The sequence below is a fragment of the Pelodiscus sinensis genome, chromosome 3 (genome assembly GCF_049634645.1).
Source record: "Pelodiscus sinensis isolate JC-2024 chromosome 3, ASM4963464v1, whole genome shotgun sequence".
Lineage (NCBI taxonomy): Eukaryota > Metazoa > Chordata > Testudines > Trionychidae > Pelodiscus > Pelodiscus sinensis.
In genome coordinates, this window is record NC_134713.1 from 59,233,383 (window position 1) to 59,255,505 (window position 22,123).

At 40.2% G+C, this 22,123-nt stretch overlaps 1 long non-coding RNA gene across 3 annotated transcripts in view; it reads right to left on the minus strand.

The window, feature by feature from the left end:
- Positions 1-246: 246 nt before the first annotated feature.
- LOC142827596 (uncharacterized) overlaps positions 247-22,123 on the minus strand; it is a 36,763-nt gene continuing 14,886 nt past the window's right edge. The window contains exons 2-4 of one of the 3 annotated variants that reach the window (XR_012902282.1): positions 13,365-13,559; positions 1,527-1,658; positions 247-853 (exon numbers count right to left, since the gene is read on the minus strand). This is a non-coding gene — a long non-coding RNA (uncharacterized LOC142827596). Of the gene's footprint in view, positions 1,683-13,364; positions 13,560-22,123 lie in introns of all 3 variants that reach the window. The other 2 variants (XR_012902281.1, XR_012902283.1) reach the window with 2 other exon arrangements.

The window sequence follows — 22,123 nt, forward strand, 5'->3', positions numbered from 1 at the left end:
CTTGTTGATATTGACTTTCTGCCCTTTTATCTTCTTTCTTTTAATAAAGAAATACAAGCAAACTAAATCAGCCAGTATTTGAACAGACCCTTATTTGACAGACTGTGATTAGAAAATAGATTTCTCGTTGCCATATATATTCTCCCTTTTGCACAGTCTGAACCAACAAATAAAACAGCAATTGCCAAACTAAATTTTCTGTAAAACTATTTATTCTGTGATAATGTATACCATGAGAGAGTTCATTTGTAAAGCATATATGACTGTACCATAAACCCCAAAATTATACCAGAAAAATAGGATGGGATTTTTTTATTTTATTTTGATTTTGATTTTGATTTTGAGGGTTTTTCCCATTTTATTTAAACATTTGTAACAGAGATAAAGGATGTTTTTCTTTAGCAGGATAAATAGAAAAAATGTGTCCTCTTAGAAAGACTATTCATTGGTGCATGTTATTATTAGTGTGCACTATTCTTTTGGTGCCTATATGTGTATAGCTAATCAGAGTTATACATGTCAATTTCACATATTCCCAGTTTTTCAAATTCACAGAGAATTTCAAAGCCACCATGTTCATTCACAGCCATCTGTCATTCCATCCCATGTGATGGTATAAAAGCAAAAAGATAAACAAAAGTAGCCTAAAAGCAGTTGTCTTCATTAGAGGAAAATGGCTTTTTTATATTTTCGGGCTGTTAGTAAATCAATAGGTCACGGACGTAGTGTGGATTATTCTTCCAAGCCATCTTTGGGAGAAATAAAGTGCCTTTTTAAAAAGAGATTTGTGTTACTTCATGAACCATTCCTTCTGTTGCATGGGCTCCTTGGATTGGCATTATTTGGAATGAGTCTAGAATGAGAAAGATGCAATTTTGCAGCCATGACAATAAGTGCAAAAGGAATAATATAACTTCTCCAAATGCTTGTTGGAACTTTATGAAACATCCTAAAAGGTGTTAGCAGTTATTCAAGTATTTTAAAGGATTTTAGGATGGTCTAGAGGCATCTGAAAAATACAGAGGAAAACTATTCCCTTCATCAAAGATTCTGAGCAAGACATCTTCCTTAAAAGAAGCAAATTTCTAATAATCATTCACTGTCCTGTTTTTGTTTCACTACTTAATTTTTCTCAGAGACATCTGGATTTGGTGAAATATATTCTGGGTGACAGACTAAAGAGAAATACATATGCTTTTGGTTGTAACAGACAGGCATACAGGCAGAGATTTCATTGGCCTACTGCACCATAAAGCAGAATGACAGCTACAAAGATGAATAACTGTGATACAAAATAATGAAGAAATATATATAGTAAAAATTCTGTTTCTATGGAAGTATTTGAAAGCTCTGTCTAGAAATGCTGTACAAGGAGTGTCCTTCATTATCATCCTTTTTCACAAAAGGAGATGAGTGAAAGTAATTCACAAGTGAATGTGTTCTTCCAGTTCACAGAGGCTGTGAGTTACTGTTTGCTGCTACAAAGCCACGACCCTTCAAACTCAGTTGAAGCAGTACATGATTACCTTTGGAGGTCTCTAGTACAATCCCTGTTGTGCTGTCCAAGATGGTAGCCATCAGACAAGTCACAAAGGTCAGCTTTGTAGCTGCACTTCTCCCAAATTTGAAGGTCCTTGAATCTCAGGTTTTGGTTTCACCTATCACAGAGACAAAAATTTGACCTACAAAGGCATCAGCAAAGTTTAGATTCAGAACAGAGCTTCTGAATTTGAAGGTGAACAGATCCTGATTCTTTTTAAATAAATCTAAAGGAAACAATACTGGTTCTTCTTCCAGAGCCTTAAACATGGTAATTATAATTCTTAAAAGGTTCCAGACAAAAGTAAAAAAGAACCCCCACATAACAGATATCATGGTGTTTGGATTTATGTTAACAAAGATTCCAATTTGTCTTTTGTGAGAATTAAAGGACGCAATATACATTTGGCTGACCTAATTTCCCAGGGTTTGTAAGGTTACTCATACGGTGGCATGTCTCCAGATTCCTGAATAAAGGTAACCATAAACCTCTCTCCTTTTTTAAACATTTAATTGAGTCATGGAAACCTCTGGTATAATGATTAGCCTTTTTAAGTTCTAGAGAGGCTTCCTTCTTCCACATCACAGCTGACATCAGATTCAAAGTACCTCTGTTAAATACAGCCTACTGGGATGTCAGACAGAGTGAGAAATTGCTGTTACCCTAAAGAATTCAGGAAACAATCATCCCTTCAATTAATCCTTCTCTTTAGAAAAAGCTATTTAATTATTAAACAGCCCTGAGAAGAGAACTCTCTGGAACAAGCCACATATTATTAAACAAACCAGGCTTGTCATCTGGCTTTCTCCACATTTAGCTGTGGCTGGATCTTCCTGCAACTATGCAACAGTAGCCACTGAAAGAACATTGGATTTCCTATAGCTTTAGTCTAGCAACATCTGACTCAGTTTCCATACAACCAGTCCTTTGCCCTGAACACAAATATTCAGTCCCATCACCCATAGAACACAGATGAAGGAGCATCTATGTGCAAGGTTCCTAAATTCTGCTGGTTTCTGTCCACATAGTTTTTCCCTCCCCTATCAATATTACTGAAGTGTCACATGCAGTGAAGTACATGCTGATTGCACACAACATTGTCTGAGAGAGCCGTGTGCTCCCTCTGCATCCAATCAAAGTGTTGCTGTGGCTCAATCGGAACACCCTGAACATTCTAAAAGTACGTAAGTGCAATTAGCAAAATTACCTTACCCTGGGAGACTAGCTTGGTTATGACAATCTTGTGGTCCACTGAGATGGAGGGCCACTCATTCAGACTACTCACTAGCCTCAGTTACCTATTACTGTGCTAAAATCAAGGAAGCAATGTGTACAATGGTTCCAGCATTTCATGGTCTATTTCTACCACCACCTATTTCTGCCCATAGTCATGAAACTAATCACTGCCAAATAATAGTCAGAATTTCTTTTTCAAACTGACAAACCATTTGGTTGTGTGTTAGTGGATGTTTTGAACTTGCATTCAGTCTGTGTCCTACAGAGCTTACCCAGACCAGTACAGCAATGACTCCTGATAAATTTATGGCTCTTTCCTATATAACTCTACAAAACAATATATAGGCCCCGACTGTGGTGCTGATCATTTTCAGCTCTAATCAACATGTCAACGAGTACATCATCTCTAACTCCTCAAAGTTCTATGTCATGTTATTTTTGATACATTTCAGATGAGGAAATCCCAAAGAGATTCCTTTAACATTCATTTATATTCCTTTTAACATCTCTCTATGAAGAGAGAAGCTGGAGATGTGAACTTTTACTCTCTATACTAGGTTGGAGCTGCCAAATGCTTGGCTGGCATCCAACACTGAAAATACTCTTGCCTCTTGAAGTCTAGTCATGACTCCCACAACTGTTATTATAAAGTAGCACTCAAGTTTGATGGCCTTATTCAAAATCCTTTGAATCTCTATAAATCCTAACCTTATTTGGATTATTACAGTGACCATATTATTAACCCAGTCAGCTAGTTTATTCAGCAACATTTAATTATGTGACTTGATCAAGTTTAGCATTTACTTTCTCTCCAGTGCTAATAAAATTTATGTGGTACATGAACTTTTGGTGACACATTGGCAGTCATAGCAATGTGATAACGAGTAGTTACAGCTTAACTGAGCTACCCCTCTGAGACTTTATAGCAATGTGATGTATTTTATCCTTAATGAATCTCATCCTTTGCTATAGCCAGGCAGGATGGAGGGGGTTCCCTCCCCTCAATTTTTATTATCCTGTTACTTATTACTCTGTATGGTGGCAGATCTTATATATTTTCATCCTTCATGTCCCCCTCCAACATTTTTTCATATGCCATATGCCTTTTTCTATACACAAATTGACTCTCCACAGCTTGTGTGAGCTCTAATAAGGCCACAACTCAAGAGAATATAGTTAAAAGAATGATATAGGTTTTCCTTTCTGCTGTTATTTTCACACCGTCTTAGGAATCATCACCTACTCAGCTGTGCAAAGGAGAACTAAAACATTTGATAGCAGACAATGTAGTATCTTTACAATCCATATTAAAACTAAGGAATATCCCACCATTAATTGGCCTATTATATTTGACATCCATGAGTTATTGCAGGGAAGGTGCAGGTTATTTGCAAAATCCAATTAACAATGCTTGGAGGTCTTTCTAAAGCTTATGTTGTAGTTTATGTTAATGTGAGAATTATGAGGTGACGTTTTAGAGCCTATGCTAAGCAGATGTTCATAGTAGTCTTTTCTGGACATTAAAAAAATGTATCTGTGAAGATAATTGAACATCACACTTTTCAAAAGAGTAGCTGGCCTAGTAGAACTTGGTACTTTTTAAAAAAATAAAGCAAATTTTGATGAAAACTAACCTTAACATTTAAAAGAAAAACAAATTCATCATTTCATTTTTTCCTTCTCTCTCTCTCACTCACTCTGTAAAATCAGGCAGCAGATTTGAGAAATTATAGTTTAACTAATGCTAGTGTTTCAAATCATATCAGTATCAGCAGAATCTCAACAGCTTTGATGTGTATCACTTGATATATCACTTAGCACTAGAACACCTACATATAGGCTACGTCTAGACTGGCATGATTTTCCGCAAATGCTTTTAATGGAAAAGTTTTTCCATTAAAAGCATTTGTGGAAAAGAGCATCTAGATTGGCATGGATGCTTTTGCACAAAAGCACTTTTTGCAGAAAAGAGTCCGTGCCAGTCTAGACATGGTTTTGCGCAAGAAAGCCCCGATCGCCATTTTCCCCATAGGGGCTTTTTTGCACAAAACAGTCCTGAGCTGTCTATACTGGCCCTCTTGTGCAAATATATTTGCACAAGAGGGCTTTTTCCCGAACGGGAGCGTCATAGTATTTGCAGAAGAACACTGACAATCTTACATCAGATCATCAGTGTTCTTGTGCAAATTCAAGCGGCCAGTCTAGACGCAGCCATAAAGTATAAATACAGGCAGTCCCCGGGTTACGTGCAAGATAGGGACTGTAGGTTTGTTCTTAAGAAAATATAAAACAGGAATGTCTGCATTGCATAAATTCACAATACAGAAGATACTCCTTGAGACCACTCATGGGCTATGTCTATACTGGCGGGTTCTTGCGCAAGAATGGATGTTCTTCCACAGAGCGTCCACACTGCCAGCCCTCTCTTGCGCAAGAAGTTTACAGTAAAGCATGGTAAGAGAGGGCTTCTTGCGCAAGAGCTATGCTCTTTTCTAACAAGTGTAAGCTCTCTTGTGCGAGAGCTCTTGCGCAATAGGGCCATGTGGACACGTGGCAGGGGTTTCTTGCTCAAGAAAGCCCTATGGCTAAATTGTCTGATATCTGTTTTGTAAAGGATCAATGCCCACAAAACAGATATCAGACAGGATCACAAAGAAAAAACAGTTTCTTGCCATTTCAACCAGAAAGGACATTGTCTCAATGACTTGATTACCTGCATCCTGCTTCAAAGACCTTTTAAGACTTCACTTCAAAGAGAATCCTCTGAACTGTCATTCATGCTTAAATTCGACACTTTACGCTCAAATTTGAATCAAGACACTAATTATCTTACCCATTACAAAGATAGCTTCCCCAATTATCACCTCTAATATCATTAGCTCACAGACATTTATTTCCCCCCCTTCTCCCCTCCTCTATCCGCCGTCTGTCCTGAAATTTGATTTGTCCTTTTCATATGTGTTCATTTTTTTATTTGTATCCTTTGGTATATATGGTTGTGACAATTTTCTTCCACTATTTGATCTGAGGAAGTGGGTCTGGCCCACGAAAGCTCATCACCTAATAAACCATCTTGTTAGTCTTTAAAGTGCTACACAGTCCTGTTTTTTGTTTCAGTATGGAGAAGAGCGTTTTTCTTCAGCGAAGGGGAAAGGGGAGGGGAGAGGGAGGAGGATCAGGTTACAGCACGGAGGAGAGAGACGTGAAGAGGAAAGGGGAGGGGAGAGGGAGGGAGATTGTGTCCTGGCCAGCTGTTAAGCCGTGCAGCTTTACCGGACCTCCCGATTCTCCGGCAAATCTGATAATCCGGCACCATGTCGGTCCAAAAGTCTAAATGACCAGTTTTGAACAATATCAAATTCTGCAATAATTGAGTCATTGTAATTTATAATGTTTCATAATTCTGCTATAGATTGAATGCCTCACACACATGATATAATTCCAAAATAGGCAACATTGTTCAATTTTGAATTGATTGTCTGCTGGAAAATTAGAACTGGATTGGATATGCTAGTACTTATTGAGTTTTTTTTTCAAGTGATAATGTCCCATAAGTTTTATATAACTTATGTCTCACATCAAAAAACTAATTCCTGGTTAGGTTATCACCTAAATATGGCAAGAAACTGTCTATTGCAATTACACTGCTCATTGAATTCTTGGAGGTTTTATGTTTCAAACCTTTAAAAATTCCCATGATAAAATAAAATAGTTACATATATACGCATAAAAACAAAGCATGAGTATTTGAAGCTATGAACAAAATCCAATTCTGGTGCAGTTAAATCTAATGTACAGTAAATTAATGTCTTAGCAGTAAATTGTGTTTGAGACAAAGGACGAAGGTCTCATTCATTACCTTATCACCACTTTAAAAAACAACAACAACATTCACTGGGCAGAATGATCATGATTAGCAGGGTGCTGGCAGGCCATGAAAGCCATGAATCTTTACTCAAAAATACCTTTAACCTCAAGAGTTGCAGAATACGATGTTCCCTGCTATTTGTGCTTTCCTCTGTTAAAGGAGTATTCCCCATTTTTCTGTCAGCTACAATTTCTTATATTAAAAGTTGTTCTATTTGAAAATCCTGATTTCTAAACTCTCATCATAAGCATGAAGCAGTAGCACAAGCAAATAGCAAACACAAACTTCCTCTCAGCTAATGGACAGAAAACTGATGGCATAATGTGGTCATTTGCTGTAAGGCAAATAAAAAACGGATGTAACAGTAATGCACATACAATTATTATTTTTATCATTATGGAGGAGCTGTGAACTTAATTTATAGTTCAGGATACGAGAAGCAATTGTGTCTCCAGTGAGCATAATCCTCCTCCATCTGTCTGATGAAGGCCATCATGAATACTTGGATATCATCTTCCCTCATTCAGAATACTCATATGGCTTAATCAACACTAGCTAGAAGTTAGAGTGCACTTTGCATATTTTCTAAATTAATAATTAACTAATATTATTTGTGGAGCTTTCTGCTGCGAAATCCAGTAAAAAATAAAGGCTCTATTTTCCTTGTGTGTGGGAGGGACCCTCTGTACTGGATTAGATTCATTCCTGGATTATGCCAATTTTTCCAGCATAATCGATTTGAAAGACATCTGCTGTCAAAGAGTCTATCCACAGAGGCAGCAAGATTACAGTGGTAGAAAGGGATCCCGCAGAAAGCCAGCACAGCCTGATGTATGGCTGATGCTAGCTTGTGTGGGGACATGACCAGGGCAATCAAGGGCACGCTGATTTTATACATCTCTGCAACTGTGTCTGTCAGTAGAGCTCCTTCCTATCAAGCCATGGCAATAAGTAAAGCTCCACAACCTCAAGTACAATTTTTGACTGAGGACATGGTGCAAACACTGTCAGTGGATCCTCACATTCTCTATGGGCAGCAGTAGGCCTTCCTGAGACAGGCAGAAGCCATTTCCATCTCCGTACCAGCATGCAGGGGCACATATAGGGCAGGGCGAGCGGGGCGGCCACCGCGGGCCCCGCACTTCAAGAAGCCCCGCTCATGCGCCGTGTCAAAGGGGGGGCCCTCGTGAAATTGTGCTGCCCTGGGCCCCCCAAAATCGTTATCTGCCCCTGCCAGCATGGGTGAATCAGTGGATTCTGTATGCCTGTATGTCGTGCATACTCAACTGGTCACAAGTAATTCACGCTTAAATTACTGTCAGTTTTTACTTATAACATTTTTTCAAGTATACTCAGGGCAGGTAGAAAGAGGAAATCACTCCAAAGAGTGACCTCAATATAGCAACACCAGGAAACTGACTACACCTTAGACTGATTTTTAGCTAGACAAATGACATTGCATCTTGTAATCTGCTCAGTGAATCACTCCCTGAATCATGTACTGACCAAGAAGCATAGGGTCTGAACTGTGCATCAGAACCAAAAACACACCTACTTTTGTGCACAGTAGAGCACCTTGTGCCAGAGGCATAGCGAGGGTGTTATGTGCCCAGGGGCAAAGGCAAAATGTGTGCCCCTCTGCCCCGAACCTGGTGCACAGCTGAGCCCGACTCTGGGAGGAAGGGGGAGCTTGTACCGCATCTTCCACCACTCCTTCCCGTTTGGGGTTGGGCCCCCACACACACTAACCCTCCTGCAGAGATGAAGGAGGGTTGGACTAGGGGTGGAGAGGCAGGGAGGAGGTGCCAGCTGGCGGCAGCAGGTGGAGGAGGAGCAGGGTAGCCTAGGGATGACAGGGGGAATGGAGAGGACTAAATTGGCACCCCCCTAACATGACGCCTGGAGGAAACTGCCCCTTACCCCGCTACACCATTGCCTTGTGCATGAAATTGTTCTACTCATAATGGTAATTAGAGAGGTGAGTTAGGGAAGCACACAATACCTACATAAGATGACACAGAATGGGAATGGGACAGTCAAGTAGTGGTGTGACTGACATAGGGCACAAGGAAGCAGCTAAACAAAGCTACACAGTAATGAAATCACTAGATCTGTTGTTCATTGGTCAGAATGTCATAGTCATTATGGAAATTAAAGACATCCATATGCTATATATGGGATTCCTATCCCTCTTGGGTACTCTGTTTTGCATGCCTATGGGTCAACAAGCCATCCAAATCTACAGCCACAGCACTTCCTGCTTGGGTTTTTGGGATGTTAGGGTAGGAGTGGAGATTTGGAGAATAGTTCTCCAAAAATTTAATTCTGCGTCTCCCCACCCCCAAAATGCATCTAATGCTGGTGACTCCTACATTGCAGCAGTGCTACATAGCTGCTGTCTCCAATTAGATCTTTATTGCCTGTCTCTGCCACCGCCAGTCGACTGTTGTTTTGCAGGAGGAAAAAACCCAGCACCTCAGGGACCATCTTGGATTCTTCTTTCACTTTTACCTCCCTTCTGTGAATAAAGTACCATCCAGCCTGCTCCCTTTTCTCCTCCTGTACCTGTGAAAATCTGTTGGCTCCTTAGTGTCATGAGTTCACTTTATGCATAGACAACCTCCTAAAGGCCTATTCTCTGTTCTTTGGAGACCGTAGGGATGGCCAGGGGCCCAAACTACCCGAGATAGTCTTATGGTCCTTTCTCACTAGCCAGCTGCCACTCCCTGACCCAGGACACTATCTCAGAAAATGGTGTAGGAGATAGGTGGACAGTGAGCATCTCTTACAGACAAACATCCATGCCTTGCATGCTAATACCAGATAGCCAACCCAAGAGTCAGCTGCAGTGACCAGGGGTACTCAATGAGAGCTCTGCTCTTAGAGGTACAAAATTAGTCCATTGTGGCAACACGGCAAACCACTTTGCATGCCTCACCTTATAATCTCTAACTATCTAGTAAGGGCGTTATGCATTTTGTCAAAAAGAGAAGGGTGAGAAAAAAGGTTATGGAACTGGAAACTCATGAGTCAAATGACTAAAAGAAGCAAAATAGTCAGGAAATAATAAAGAACATTCTAATTGGTCATGCTGCTTCTGTGTACAATACAATTCCATCACTAAACTAGCACATAAAACTAATTTTTAAAAAATAAACTGGGGTAGCAAAGGGTTCTGGAATATATCAGATTATCTTATTTTGATACCTTCTAGCAAAGGCTAAATATACATAATATTTATCTAGAAGTGTTCAGAACAAAGTCATTCACTAGCATACAGAAATCCAGACACGAAAGGGAAAGTTATAGAATAACCAGTGCTTGTATGCTCTGAGCAAGGTTAATCACAGTAAAGTTACTGCTTTGCTTCATTTCAGTTAGCGCACAGAAGATGTTTGTGTAACAGCTATGAAAATAGGTACTGCCGTTTGTCACCTGGATTATTTATAATTAAGAGAGATATCATGGTTTGATACATTTTTAAAAATGAGGAAAGTGGTCTTTTTTCAGAAGTGGTAATTTGATGAAAATGTGTATATGCTTTGTAAAATAAAAACTATGTAGATAAATAGTTCATTGAACATTCAAAGGAAATGGAAGTTAGAGAACAAACTAAGATTGTTTAATTCATGTAAAAACTGCCAACTTCAATTAACTAACAAACTAAAAAAACTAACAACTTTTAACAGTGGAAAAATTCAGTTAAACTCTAATCTAGCCCTACATCCTCCCCAACCATCCACTTACTGGGTTTAAGTGTTGCAATGCCAATTTCCAAAGGTCACATCTTTGACTACAAATGAAAATAGTATACATTCTACACAACTATCAGCTCCCTCTTCTCTTCCAAGGCAATTTATATTCAAAATTTCAGGAATTTTTCATATATAACTGTGCATAGATATCTAAAGAAATACTCAGATCTCCTGCTTTCAGATGAAACAAGCTTCAAAATATACATTCCTATCAATATCTAATGACATAAAAGGTAGATTCTTAATTTGCACATACCTACTACCTTACACAGCACTTTTCAGCAACAGATCTCAAAGCACTTAACAAAAGTAGTAGGCACCATTACAGAAGGTTACGGACATTTGCATAAAGTGATGCCCAATAACACAAAGCTCCAGTTTCCCCAAACCCCATTCAATTAATACAATGCCCCTCCAGCCCATATCTGCCTGTCCCCTGGCTCCATATGAATTACGTATGTGTCTGCGCTCCAACATCAGTTAGTGTGCATCTTTTCACTTCACATCAATTCATGCCAGCTTCATCCTTTCCACATGTTATTTTTGTCCCTCTTGCCTCCAATCAGTTTTATCTTTCTCCTCCCCAAATGTACCCACATATTCTTTTGGAATAGTCTTGAGGTATGATGGCAGCATCCTAGCAGAGGGGACTTTTCCTCCCAGTGCACTGTTACCATATACTGTGGGCCAATCCACAAAGAACCCTCAGAAGCACATCAGGAGTGGGTACCATGGTCATGATGATGATCTCATTCCCCTTTTTTATTATTAATGATGAAAGGCTCATTAATAATCATAATAAATATCTGTTATTGTGATAGCTCCCTGTGGTACTAGACACTGTACAGGCATATAGATGCAGACCATCATCTCAGCCTCAAAGAGTTTACTCTTTTTTATATGAATTGCTGTAAAATTAAATTTTAAATTAAATTCACCAAACTCCCTTAGGTAATACAAGAAGCAAAATATCCATTCAGCAACAACTCTTTAACTGTTTGCAGACATTCTAGCCACTCACCACTGTACCATTTTGGCTTCTTGTCATCAACAGATGTTCCTTCACAGCTGGCATGCAAATGCTACCTATACTTTCCTGAATTGATTGGGCCTTTTGCAAGAAAAGCATGCGCTGGATTCCATTTTAGTCAACAGTAGCAGCACCCGTCACTGGAATGTGTCAACATGGCCCAGCAACTCTGAATGTGCACTGTGTATGCAGAGATTGACTGAGCCAGCTGAGCTCAGTAAGAACATTTTATTCAAAAAGGGTTGCTCTTTTTCTATTTTACAAGATGCAAAATAGGAAAGTTTTAGCATTTTTATTACTTTGAAAAATGCGTACACACATTTCAAGTTGCTGATTTATATATTTGTCAATCTAGTGCCGGAAAGAAAATTTGGTCGCTTAAAAAAAAGCAACAGTTAATGCTGTTCAATGAATGTGTGTAAGGATTACAAATCCTTTCCCCCTTCTTCTTTAGCTCAATTGTATTTGTTTTAAACCAACTAACATTGATTTACAATGGTGAAAAATAAAAAATTATGAAGAGCATTTATAAAGAGAGGGGGATTGGTAGTAAATGCATGTTTCACAAAAAAAAAAAAAATGTAACCTGGCAAATATTAGCATCTGTCTGCGTGCATCTCTCTCTCATATATAAAAGTCTAATTTGAAATGCCATATTTATTAAAATTAAGAAGAAACAGGTATAGACATTATTTAGAGCGTATAAGAACAGTTCATTTTGTTTGCTCCTGCCAAATATTCTGTTAACAATAATTGAAAATTGTCTATTACTTGAATGTCAGTCTCTTCTTCCATAATGGCAGTGATGACCCTTTTGAGCTAAAAGTGATGTTCCTTTTGTATTTTTTAGTAATTGGATTTCTGAAAGTGTCGGGATGGAATTCAGAAGGGAGGGAAAAAAGAAGTTATACTTGGAGTGCTAACTGGCGATCGATGGAATATTAGTCAGAGGGATTTTTTTGGAGAATCTGATTGTGTGAAAAATTTATTTTCAGGGGCTTTGATTCATGTTTATTTTAATTGCTTTTTTGTTGAACTTGAAACTGTTTCTCCACCCTTTTCCTTTGGGCCTGCTCCACTGACATCACAGGAAATTCTGGCACTGTTGTACAGTCAGTAACATTTCATGGAAATGGTATAGAAAGGGTGTTTGGAAAACTAATTTAGATTCCTCTCTGTGAAGGATTAGATAAATACACCTTTGCATTCCAATTTCCAGAACTGTTCCCACCTCCTATTCTCAATCTTGGCTCTGAAGAAAAGTGAAAATACGCTTGGTGGTCTTGACCTATTCTCTGTTGAGTTTATATTACACAATTAGCACACAGTATGGCAGAATGAACAACAGCTTTTACTGAAGGCAATCCGAGGTCTGCAATAATGGCACGTGTAGGTCAGGAATGAGGTACATCTGCTGTCAGGAGAATATTTGGAAATGTAACACAATATCTGTCTGCATTGCTCTGGGGTAGGAGAAAAGAGAACTGACCTCAAAGCATAGCATATCTATCTAGCTTTCCCCCCTATTCTTGAGTTTTGTCACAATCAGAAATGTATTTAGTAAGGTCAAAGGCCTCCACATCAGTCTGTGAAAAATGCAGTTCTAACAAGAAAATGAAGCCCAGACCATTAATTTTGTACAGTAGCTTTAAACAACTGTACAGAATTTTAAACTGCTAAAAGGGCTTAAATCATGCAGATTGAAAACTGGCTTTAATGGACACATTTGTACCCCTGAATTTAATTTCTTAGGACCTCAATCCACAAAACGATAACCTTCAGAAGAGTTGGTCGATACACTTTGATGGGACTACTCACATCAGTAACTACCACATGATCAGACCATGTTAAGTATCTGCTAAGTGACGAGGGGAAGAGGATAGAAAGTACATAGTAATACTAATGCACAAAATATTATAGTATTTATAAACTTACTTTACATAGAACTGTTTATCCTGAATGATACCACAGTGCTTTACAATTCTCTGCATACTGGATCACTGAAATGCAACTGCATCTGGAGTGAAGGATAACAACCATGCAAAACACTGCACAACTTCTCAGACTGTTAAGGATGTCTCAGATCTTCTTTAACTTGCCTTTCCTGGGATGCAGACAGGAAACTTCAACCTTATAACAGACAAATGGCAAATTGTTACTAGCGATCATTATTGGTTAATATTAATTCATTCCTAGATCTCGATTCTAAGGCCAAAAGGAATCATGATGATCATCTAGCATGCTCTCCTGTATTAAACAGACTATAGATACTGCTTTCTAGAGCAGTGGTTCTCAACCTAAATCCCATGAGACAATTGCATCCCAATCAGCACACGTACAGCCCATATGACTTCCACAGGGCCATACAAGGAGTTTACATAGTGTGTGATTGCGGCCCACATAACCCAAAGAAAGCTGCATATATGGCCCATAATAGTAAATAGGTTGAAAACCACCATCCTAGAGAATATCTTTCAGAAAACCATGCAATCTGAATTTAAAACATGGTCAGTGATGGAGGATATTCCATGACCTTTGGTAAATTGTTCCAATGGTTAGTTACTCTTAGGCCTTATTTCCAGTCTGAGTTTATTTAGCTTCCAGCCACTGGATCATGTTACATCAGTGTTTCTCAAAGTGGGCCGTGAAACTACTTTGAGAAAGTTGCTAACTGGTCATGCTGGTGTGCTTATTTACCAGCACCCTGGCCACAGAGCTTTGCAGCTCCTATTGGTTCCTGTTTGCCGTATACAGCCAAGGAGAGCCGCGGGAAGCGGTGAGGCTCAACCCCCCAAGCTTTCCGCAGTCCCCCTTGGCTGCTCACTGTGAACTGGAGCCAATGGGAGCTGCAAGGCTCTGCGGCCACAGCTCTGGTAAAGAAACACACCAGCATGTCCAGTTAGCAGCTTTCTCAGAATGGTTTTGTGGACCATTTTGAGAAATGGTGTGTTATAGCATTTTTTGCTAGATTGACAAGACTATAACTAAATATTTGTTCCCCGTATAGGTACTTATAGACTGTAATCAAGTCATCTTTTCCTTGTGATGCTAAATGTATTGAGATCCCAGAGTCTATCGCAGAGAGGTAGATTTTCTAAGCCTTTAATAATTTCCCTGGCTCTTCTCTGAACCCTCTACAAATTATCAACATCCTTCTTCAACTGTGGATGCCAGAACTGGACACGCTAGTCCAGCAGCAGTTGCACCGGAGACAAATCTAGAAATAAAATAACACCTCTGCTCTTATTCGAGATTCCCCTATTTATGCATGCGAGGATCATGTTAGCTCTTTTGATTACATCATTACACTCAGAGTTCACGTTCAGTTGATCATCCACCATAACACCCTAATCTTCTTCAGAGTCACTGCTTCCCATTATAGAATTCCCCTTTCATTAATGGTAGCCTAACATTCCTTGTTCCTAGATATATATATTTATAGTTAACTGCATAAAAATGCATATTACTTGGTTTTGCCAGTTTGCAAAGCAATCCAGATCTCTTTGAATCAGTGACCTGCCCTCCTCATTATTTGAATCACTCCTCCAATTAGTTAGCTGCAAACTTTAATCAATGAAGGTTTTATATTTTCTTCTAGGACATCAATAAAAATGTTAAACAACAAGGGCCAAAAACTGATCCCTGTAGGACCACACTGAAAACAGATCAGTTCAATGATGATTTTCCATTCATGGTTACATTTTAAAGCTTATCAGTCAGATCAAAATTTTGTACAGTATCAAGTCAAACACCTCATAGAAATCAAAGCATATTTAATCAATCCTTCTACCTTTATTAACCAAACATGTAATTTTATTTTTTTTAAAGATATCAGGCTAGTTTGACAAGCTCTATTATCTATGAAGCCATTACACTATCGTTCTTTAGTTCCTTATTAATAAAGTCCTATATCAGTTGCTCCATTACCTTGCCCAAGAATTGATGGCATGCTGACAGATCTGTAATTACCCACTTCTCCCCATTTACCTTCTTAAAAAATTGGAACAAACTTAGCTTTCTTTGAGTCTCCTGGAATGTCTCTAGTGCTCCAACATTTACTGAAAAATCAAAATTAGTGAGCTCCTCAATGGGCTCTTTTAAAACTCTTGGACACAAATTATGTGGACCCATAGATTTCAACTATGCAAATCTTCTTATATTTGTTGCTCTGACCTTGATTCTGACCCAATAATTTGTCAGGTCTACCTCTTATATCTTGTCTTTTAGTTTGTCACCTTTTTTTCCTGCAGGACTTACAACAATGGAGTCTTTATCCGGTTGAAAGCTCTAGGCAGAACTGTATTATTTTATTTAACATATTTCTAAGTCATAGAATGATAGAACTGGAAGGGACCTAAACAGGTCATCTAGTGCAGTCTCCTGCTGTCATGGCAGGACTAAGTATTATCTAGCATAGGGGTGACAAACTCCCGGCCCGCGAGCTAGTCAGAGTGATTTGTGCAATCTGGCCTAGGACACCCACCAGGCCTAGGGAGGTGTCAGAAGAGGCCTGTCCGTTACTGGTCCACAAACCCCATCCTTTCCAGCCATCTCCCTGCCTGCTCCCTCTTAAACCTATTGCACCCTGTCCCCCAAGCACATGGCTTTGGGAATCACTGGGGATGTGGTGCAGGAGAGTGGCAGTGGTCACCACTCCCGCAGACTCCCCACGACAGCAGTAGCTGGATGAAAGGGGAGCACAGCCCAGCACAGCAGAGTGAATGCACTCGCCCCATGTGCTCTACTTCCCTATGGCTCTTGCCACCTCAGTGAGGGAGGGTGCAATCGCTGCCCTGTACCAGCTCCCCCATGGTTATCCCCAAGGCCACATGCTCAGGAGATGGGTATTATGGGGGGGAGAAGGCAGGATGATGGAGGCAAGGGGCGTAGTTTGGGGTCTGGTAACAGACAAGCCCCCCACACACACACACACACCAGAAGTCCAAGGATTGCACAATGATTTCAGGCAGGACTGGCTGATGGGCTGGAAATTTGAAACCCCTGATCTAGACCTTTCCTGACAGGTATGTGTCCAACTTACTGAATCTCCAGTGATTGAGATTCCACAACCTCCATAGGCAATTTATTTCAGTATTTAACCACTCTGAAAGAAAGATTTTCCTAGTGTCCAACCTAAACCTCCCTTGCTGCAAGCTAAGCTCATTGCTTCTTCTCCTATCATCAGAGAACAATTTTTCCCACCTCCATCTACCTACCTACCTACCTGCCTACAGAAAGAAAGAAAGAAAGAATTGAGTACTGAAATTAAATATATGATCCCTAAGCCTTTTAGATTATTAGAATAATCACACACAAGAGGGATGTTTTAAAGTAATATGCACTGTTCCTCTTCCAGCTCACGTTTCTTCATCAGTTCTCGAGCAATCGAATCTACCTATAGATCAATTGCTTTCAAGGCCAAAAGGCAATGACTGTGCAATCATCTAGTCTGACCTGTGTAGCAAAGATCACAGAACCTCACCCAGTAATTAAACTCTAAATCATGGTGAGGAAAATAGGAAATCGGACCATCAAGGGAATCCTGAATTAACTCCTGCTACAGGCTAGTTGTTTGTTACCCTCTGTTAGCTAGGAAGTACATATCTCCTCTTCACTGTTTCAAATCTGAATGTGTCCTGAATTATGGAAGTCCCTTAAGAGACTAATGAGAAAGGCTTGCAACTACACCCACCTTTCTCTCTCACCAAACTCACCACTGAGTGTATATGGAGCTGGAGAAATAAGCATCTGGGGACCAGGAATAAACTAACATATTCATAAAAAATGTCAGAGTGAAATCCTATTCCTATTCAAGTCAATGACTGAGAATTTCTTGTATGATAACTATGAATACCTCAAACCAGATCCTCAGATATACTATGGCAGAGATGAAGCAGCTAGAGACTCCAGCTGGTAGGAGCAGAGCAGCCAAAGCAGGAGTTTTGGGACATACAGAAAACTTTCTACAGCTGACTGGATTTTTTCTGCCCTGTCCTGACTGGCTGTTGGATCCAACTCTCTCACTCCCCAGCCCTTACTGACACTTCACCTCAGGTTCCCTCCATACCTTCTCCCTTATCTTCACCTATTCTTCCTTTGTGCACATCCCTTTCCATTCAGTGTTTTACCTCCCCCCTCACACACACACAACTGTGGAACAAACACAACATTTACTGACACAACATTGTTCATTCTGCTCACATATTTTACCCCTTTTCTCGCCCTGCATCTGGCTTATTGTAAGTTTTTCAAGGCTATGACCAGCCATTACGCCATGTTTGAACAGTGTCTACCTTTATGGGGGCCCATTCTTGGTTGGCCCTTACATACACTCTAGTAATAAACATGATTAATAATAAAACAATCTTAGAGGCTGTGTGACCAGCCACCTGAGGGTTTCCCTCATGTAAAAGCAAGATAGGAGAAGAACAGGATCTGCTCACAGGCCCTATGACTGTGTTAGGGGCATATCTAAGTGGGGGACATGTGTGCACCTGTTAGAGTATCCACTGCCTTGAATTACTCCCCAGGACTTACTATAACTCCTGTTGGATCAAGGATTTGCAAGGGTATGTCAGCCTCTGAGATGCACAGGGGGCCAAATGGCTGGCCCCAAAAGTCTGGCCTCTCTCAGTGGGATCCCAAGCATCTTGCACTGCATAACATTTTCAGTTATAATCTTCTTTAGGATAAGAACATTTAGGGTCTGAGCCTGTAAAGTGCTGAAGCCCTTGAGGGTATATCTTCATTGCAGCTGGGGGTGAGCCCCCTAACATGGGCAGACAGACACTAGTGCTAGTCCACTAAAAATATGAGAGTGGGTATTGAAGCTCTGGCAGAGATTCGGACAAGCCACTTGAGCTTAGAGCCATGGGGTGGAGAGGGCTTGAGATCCTGAACTGCAATGTGAGCCTTTACACCCACGCTGATACACTTTTAGCTCTAGCCCCACTAGCACCACTTCATCTAACCAACCAGGGAAACTCACTCCAGCTTTAATGTAGACATATCCTAAGGCTTCAGATTGCAGCCTGCATTTTTGTATCATTCCCTATGTTACTACCAATTACTCTCAACACCAAATCAGAGGCACTCTGTGGCCTCACTACAAACCAACACCAAACCTTTACAACATTTAATTCCTCAGTTAGCCTACCGATAATTGTAGGCAGAAACTCTATAGCCTGCCATTTCTCTTGATTATTCATTGTTCTGCAGTAAGTTTCTACTATATAGTGGATCAAATTATCCACACTTTCCAGAACAAACATCAATGAAACATTAAAGTTATAGTAAGTAATATATATACACCAAGTACAGCTCTAGTGATATTAGAATTTCTAGACACAACCATCATTATAAACAGATGACACTATGTAACACATGAGGGTATTGTATAAAGACTTACAAGAATGTGTCATCTCCTCAGCCATATGAAATTTAAAAACCAGAGGACAGCACAAAAGGAGTTAAGAACATTTTTGGCTACAAGAGAGGTGGAAACAGCAAGCAACAATCATCTACAAAATGGCTACTTTAGGACTGCAGCTGTGTGATTTGCCAAATGTAAAGGACCAGTACCAGAAAGATAACCTGGAACAAAGTTCCTATAAGAGAGTAACCCTACACTAAATAGAGTTGGTAGGGACAAAAATACATTAAGGAAGGTCTTCTCATGCGTATCATTGTTATACTGCCAAAGTTTGCCAACAAAAAATTCAGATAAATAGGGATTCCTGGGGGCTTTATAGATCAAAACCAACACTTTAACCTCTACCCCAAATAAATCTCAGTTAACATATCCACTGGCAAGCACAGCTAGAGATTTCTGAATACATACTCTTCCCCACACCTCTATTCTAGTATCAAAGGGTTATATGCATCCTTGTATACAAAGGCAGCATTCTACATAGAGTTCTTGTCTATCCCAGATTTCCACACTCACAAGCTATTTTTGAGACCACACATGGTACCTCTGCTAAAATTATGGCAATGCCACTTTCTCTCCCATCCTTTCTAGCCCCTCTTAAATCCTAGATTGTGTCTGCTGGCTCTTGGAACTTTTCAACTAAAAATTTTGAGTGATGATTCACACAGCAAATAGCATGTCACACTCATCCCTGAAAAGTGAAAATGCTGGTGTAATAGTTTGATTTTTTTTTTAAAGAATTGGAATTGAATGAAGTATTTCAATTCAATTCAATATGGGGGGCTGGACTTGATGACCTCCTGAGGTCTCTTCCAGCCCTAGGATTCTATGATTCTAAGATTTCAGCCTCACAACCTGCACCCACCAATTGCCTCTGGTATATTTATTGTGCTACATATCCCTGGATAGGCCAGGTTTTGAGAGTCATCTGAAAGTTAGGCCTGGTGACCTTCAGTGTCAGCACACCTCAACCTAATTGTGAATTTAGCTCTGGGTGTTCTATGGAAACCTGGGTGACATTTTTGGACAAAGAGGGTCACTGAATGAAAAATGCAGTTTGGAGTGACCTGAAAGGAATAGCAAATTTGTCACACGCCATTTGGGCCTGTGACCAAAGGTCCAGAACAGATACTTTGGGTGTTGCTAATACTGCTCTGCCTTTAGTCCAGCAATTAAGGGACACTTCACCTAGATAAAAAAGATGACATTTGAGACCCTGCTCTGCAACACGCCTCCCCCATGGATGGAATGTTCTTGAGTCACCAAAAAGTCTGAAAATTTTGCACTCAGTTTGACACCGGACAAAACTTTTCAGAAACATATATTTCTCACAAGTGTCACTGAATGTGTCACTTGCCCAGCATAACCCCTAAATCCTGTTCAGAAGCCCTGCTTGCCTAGATTCAGTTCCCCATTCCAGGGCTGTGGCCTGCACAACTTGGGGTTAGAGCTAGGGATTTCCATTTGACTGTGAAAACGTGTTTCACTTGCATGGGTCCAGCTTCCCAAGGGATCTAGATTACTCTATCTCACTACCTTGGTCTCATCCTTATTTACCTCTCTACTCACATTTTGTCACCCACATGTTACCAGCAGGGATTTTATATTTTTTCCAGTTCATTGATAACAATTATTTTTAAAAATTGTTCTTGAGAACCAATTCAGAGAAAAGGGTAAGAAAGAAGATAAAGATGCCACCAGCAGCAGCACAGAAGGAAGGCTGGCAATACCATGCAACACCTCCCTTCCTTCTGTGCTGCTGCTGATGGTGGTGTTGACTTCTGAGCTGGGTCTCCTGCCAGCAGCCGCCACTCTCTGGCTGCTCAGCTTGGAAAACCAGGTTTCCACCAGCAACGGCACAGAAAGAGAGTGGCAATAGCAGCCCTGCTGCTGATGGCAAGCTACCTTCTGAGCCTAGCGCCCACACTCTCTTGCTGCCCAGCTTAGAAGTTAGCACCAACCTGAACAGCAACCCTGCCCCCAGAAGCAGCACAAAAGGAAGGGTGACAATACCATACCCTGCCTCCCTCCCTTCTGTGCTGTTGATGGAGATGGGGTTGCCATCCAGGTTGGGCACCTCACCAGTTGCCAACACTCCAAAGCACACACACCCCTGCCCCCCCAAAAGCAATAGCACAGAAGAAAGGGAGGCAGTTAGCTATCCAAGTACAAAATACTCCATTTTCCATTTTTAATCAGGTGGAAAATCCCCACCTTGACTCAAGTGTAATGGATGAAATGCATCAAGTACATCCACACCTCCCTACGTACATTTTAAAGAATTGGATCTATTAGCCAACAGTAAACAAAGTTTTCCCTTTGGCAAAGTAATAAAACTTCTCTGTTCTTCTTTCTGGATTAATTTCAAAAAAATGTTTTCATGCCTTTGAGAGATTTCTTTTAGCTTTTCATTTGCAATTCCTGTATTTTTGTAAATACACTTTTGTAATTTTAAAGGAATTATTTTTTACTTGTCCTTTCTAATTTCCATCAGGAGGAAGATTTTCTATTGTAAAAGCCCTGTCACTAATGTCAGAAATTATTACCTGTGTTTATTTTCACTGGTATATTCTTGGAAGTTGCATAGACAGTAATGAACTTAGTTTGTCCTGGCATGAAGTGTACTAACGCTGAGGAATTCTGTCCATGAGCTCTAGTCTGGTTTGTTTGAACTAGCTGAGTAGACCATATTTTCCTTCAGTGGATCTTTGGCACGGTGTGATGAGGCCACTGGTGTAATAACATTCTCCCGAAGAACATCCAATATGTCTTTGGTTTGGACTTCTTTCAAACATGGGCACCCTGGATTCCATTTTTTCGCCATGTAGAACAACACAAATCCTAATACCGATGATCCATTTTATATGGCATTCAGTGGGTAATTTTCACAAGCAACATAGCTTTTTATGGGAAATGGCTGGCAACAGAGTTTTCACTTCTTCTGAAAATTCAAACTTCTTTTAATTAAGCCCACTGTGGCAAATCCTCCATTTCTCCCTCACCCTGTGACATCAGCCCTCCCCCCATGGCTTCACCTCATGACAAATTCTTTCCTCTCTTTTTCATCACATTGGGATATTGCTGTTTCTTTGACCACCCAGTGCCAGATTCAGATCTCAGAGCTGATGGTGCCATGTAACTCTAGAGTGGCTCCCATCATCTGGATGCAAACTTGAAGCTCTTGGTTCAGTCCAGATAAAACAGTAGTAAATGTGTGTTGGCAGGAGGAAGCATTTTTGAATTTGACAAGAACTGCAGCCAGATG